At 36.2% G+C, this 4,596-nt stretch overlaps 1 pseudogene; it reads right to left on the bottom strand.

Annotated features, from left to right (window-relative positions):
- Positions 1 to 440: 440 nt before the first annotated feature.
- Positions 441 to 832, bottom strand: LOC113880904 (annotated as a pseudogene).
- Between the last annotated feature and the right edge of the window lie 3,764 nt (positions 833 to 4,596).

Here is a 4,596-nt window from a genome sequence, read left to right as displayed (position 1 = left end):
TCATCATTTTGATTCTCCTCCAAAATTGTGTTGTTCTCTTTTTGTGATTGTTTTCTACACAATCTCATTTTATTGTATTTGGCTCCTTAAGCAACCAAAGTTAGGATATTGGAATGTACTTAAAAAGGACTCAGTTATCAGAGATTACCTTATTTTTGAGGAAAGAACTGCCAATAACTATACTTTCTTGTCTTCAATTTCCAAAGGATTCTTTATAAAATAGCTTTTTCACAAATAAGTATACGTTCATTTGCTATTTTGCTACTTAGCTTTAATTTTAAGAATGTTAATTCTTCCATAACCATTTCTTTTTTAGGAAAAATTATAACAAGGTCTTTACTTCATTTACTTTTAGCTATTTCATAAATACCAGAAGGGAAACTAGATGATTTGTGAGAAAACTTAGGAAAAAAGTACTTAGAAACCCTTCCAGTCTTCCCTCACTGTGTTGAAGAGAGATCGAGGTCTTCGAAGTTTTGGGTTAGGTGGGTGAGCTCCAGACAGACTGGACCCTCCAGGTAGGTGGTTCCCCTACAGCACTTTGTGGTCACTGAATATATGACTTGTCCAACAGTGAACATGATCTCAGCCAGTTCATGATTAACAGGGCTTTATTTGCCGGACAGGCAGAGCTTTGAGAAGCTCAATATACTCAATGTTGGAGTGCTGGAGAGCATTGCAGCAAAGTACACTTTTTGCTTATTAAAATATTTTAATAAATAAGGATCCAGAACAATCTGGCCACTCTTAATTCAGCAGTCTTTTGCATTGCTATCACAGTCACCTTCCCCACGACCCATATGGCATGGACAAATGAATGAGCTATCGACATTATGTGGCTTTGGTCACCTCGAGGGCTCCCATGCCATGGAGCTCCCTAAGCCTACCCACTCCAGTCCATCTCCTTCTGTGGTAGCAGAAGCTGTCAGTCACCTCCAGATTCCTTTCATGTCATTTCTGATGAGTGCATATTGGGCTACCTCAAGAAAATAATGCAAAAGTCAGAAAAAGAAAAACAAATATTGTATATTAACACATATATGTGGAATCTAGAAAAAATGATACAGACAAAACTATTTGCAATGCAAAAATAGAGACACAGACATAAAGAACAAAGGTATGGATACCAGGAGAGGAAGGGAGTGATGAATTGGGGGGTTGCGATTAACATATATAGACTACTATGTATAAAATTGCTAACTAATGAGAACATACTCTGTAGCACACGGAACTCTACTCAGTGCTCTGTGATGACCTAAATGGGAGGGAAATCCACCCCCACAAAGGGGGATATATGTATACACACGGCCGGCTCACTTTGCTATACAGCAGAAAATAACACAGCATTGTAAAGCAACTATCTCCAATAAAAATTTAAAAATACAAAATCATAAATAGTACTGATGACCTATGAAGCCATTAGAATGTGAGTACACAAGTTACAGAAATATGCTTTGAAAAGGAATTAAAAAGTTTACAGAAAGCTATTAAAATAATTTCAATATAATCAATTCATTTGAAACACAGAAACAGATGAACCAAAAAATATCAAATTTGACTCTTTTTAACTTTTTACCTTTTCTACAGTTTTTGCTAATTTTTAAGAAGGCATTGACCTTTGACTGATGTGAAGATACAAGATTAGAGTATAGGTCTGCTACTGAGGTGTCTTCGCCAAATTTGGTTTGGAGAAGTGTTTTGTTTGACTGGCACAAAATTAAAAACAAATTTATCTTAAAATTAAATATGCTGCCAACATTTAAAAATTAAGGCATTTGATATATTTAATATTGTAAGAAAACTCCATAATTCTGACATTTTTTGGAAAAAAAAATAAAGCCTAGCTTGTAACAAGGGGCACGGCAGCCATCTGTCAGTGCTGTGTTCAGGCTGCTTATTTTAGCTGGGCACTGCTCCCCAGTTTGCCCCAGTCTCATTTCCTGTCTTCTGCAAGATCTTAGTTTCTATCTCCTGAGATAACCTAGGGTTCAAAGGATACTTATATCTTCTAGCAAAAGACAGAATCATAGTATTTTCTTATTTCCTTCCTTACAACATTCCCATGTACTTCCAAATGATAATAATATAACATGGAAAGGAAAATAAGCAGAAGTGTAAAATAATCCATTGGAGATAAACTGATACAACCACTCCACTCTAAGCACATCATCTATTTGCTTGATAATTCAGCTTAAAATGAAAATCAGTGAAAAGATCAGCTATCTTATGTCTTTCTTAACCTAGGCTTACATGAGATCTTTAAAAGACAGACTTTTTGAAATGGTGACAGTATCTCGGGTTGTGCAAACCTGCAGGCTAAACTACAGATGGTGCCATTTAGCAAGGGCCAAATTGCTGGTTACAATCCACTGAAAAACACAGGGTTTATCATAGAAACATGGACAGTCGCTGGAATATCATGTCTCTTTGGGGCATTGTTTTAACAAATGCATTTACAAGAAAAATGGTCTCTGTTAACTACAGTTCCCAGAATACCTTGTAGAACATTCTGTCTGTATTGATCATAAAATGGCATAGCCATTCTGCCTCCTCTGGCAGAACTCAGGGGAAAGTGAGCAAGTGCATTACACCATGTGACAAACTTTAAATTATGAAAAACACTAGTGTGTAGTTTCATCAGAATTTGCATTCTGTTAGCAGGAGATAGATCTGAAATCTATTTTTATCCAAAGGATCTTGTTAAACTAAGATTGCCTGTTACTGTATGTAGTTGCTTCATGCAGTAGTGCCTGATGGTACTTCTTATAAACAACAGAGAATAAACCCAAACAAGCTGAAAAATTATTTATTGCAATTTATTGCAAAATACTGCAATTCAAGAAAAATTACATCTGCATGGACTGCATAGTTTGAATACAATTTATGGTGTAGTTTCTCTTCATTAACCACATCCCAGAGAATTTTCAAAGCATCAGCTTGCATATTATTAACATGTACTTAAAATAACAATATAGAAAGCTTCAGGATTAAAGTAAAAGGTTAAGCGTAAAATGCAAGGTGCTTTAAGTGCATCTATATACTTACAATTCTTTAGAAATTCAGCTTTTTAATTAAAGTGAACTAGACCTTACCTAGACCAGCTAGATTAATAAGTATATCATTCTACTCTAACTATTCTCCTTAATAAAAGCAGATGGAATCTATTTTGCAAGAAAAAATATAGTATTAACTATCATGGCTTCTTTTATATAGTTAAACACATATAATGATTCTCCAGCATTTTTCATGGAAAGAAAGAGTGACAAAAAAGTAAATATAGCATTTGAACTCAATGGAAATCTTTTTTCATTTACTCTACATTGCATGTATTTGGGTCAGTGATTGTTTTTGTTTATTTTTTTGCCATTTATATGCACCATCTATTATTTTACAGCTTGATATTCTTAAAGGAAAATCCATACAAATTTTATTTACAAATGCATGTGGCATTTTAAATCATTAAAAAGTTGAATGTGAAGAGTATAATAAATGAGTCTCTAAAAATTTCATATTATATTGTCCACATGTCCTCTCGTGAGTCACTCTCAGATTCTTTAGGGCTTTCCCTGAAAGGTGGTAGAAGAGAATGGATTCTATCTGTTACTTATATGTACAGTTTCTAGATATGATTATATTATAAAGGCCACTGCTGCTGCTGCTGTTAAGTCGCTTCAGTCGTGTCCAACTCTGTGTGACCCCATAGACGGCAGCGCACCAGGCTCCCCCATCCCTGGGATTCTCCAGGCAAGAACACTGGAGTGGGTTGCCAAAGTCGCTCAGTCATGTCCGACTCTTAGCAACCCCATTGACTGCAGCCCACCAGGCTCCTCCATCCATGGGATTTTCCAGGCAACAGTACTGGAGTGGGGTGATTTTAATTCAGAAAAGAGTTTGAGGGAGTTCCCTGGAAATCCAGTGGTTAGGACTCGACACTTCCCCTGATTGGGGAAGTAAGATCCCACAAGAAGCCTCACAGCCAAAAAGAACTGAGTTTGAATGTGAATCCAGAGGGTCTTTCCTAATTTCTTGTGATGCTGGGCAAATCAGTTAATCTGTCTGAGCTTAAGTTTTCTCATATGAAAACCAGGCATAAAAAATACTTGCTTCATACAATTGTTGAGAGAGTTAAAAAGAAAACCTTGCAATGCATCCATGACAACATCCAACATATAGGAAGCACTTTGAAAAGGTGCAATGGTTATGCTTATTTCTTCTCATTCTAAAGCACTACCAAAAGGCAGTCCAAGTCAACCTGGATTTGTATTAGATGCTGTTTTAAAACAAGAATTAAGTTTGAATGTTTCACTTGTTCAGCTATTACCACTATTATTTTCAAACTTCTTGGGTCAGCATATCCCACATCTCATTGATTAAGCCTCCAAACCCATCAGTGGAGAACTAGCCCTTGGCCTTTCAGGTTCCCTTGTTTGAGCTTCTTAGTTTTGTCACTCTGGTGAAATTTTAGTTTCTCTTCAGTGATATTTTCTTTGATGCACCGAGGCAGAAATAATCACTCAGAGCTTCTCTATTTTTCCAACATTAAGCTCTTCTCAGTGTGTCTGTTGATATTTGCTTCCTTCACTAAAAGCTAGTTGA

This window comes from Bos indicus x Bos taurus, chromosome 2 (assembly GCF_003369695.1).
Source record: "Bos indicus x Bos taurus breed Angus x Brahman F1 hybrid chromosome 2, Bos_hybrid_MaternalHap_v2.0, whole genome shotgun sequence".
NCBI lineage: Eukaryota > Metazoa > Chordata > Mammalia > Artiodactyla > Bovidae > Bos > Bos indicus x Bos taurus.
Note: the sequence above shows the minus strand (reverse complement) of the source record. Positions and strands in the feature narration are given on the sequence as shown.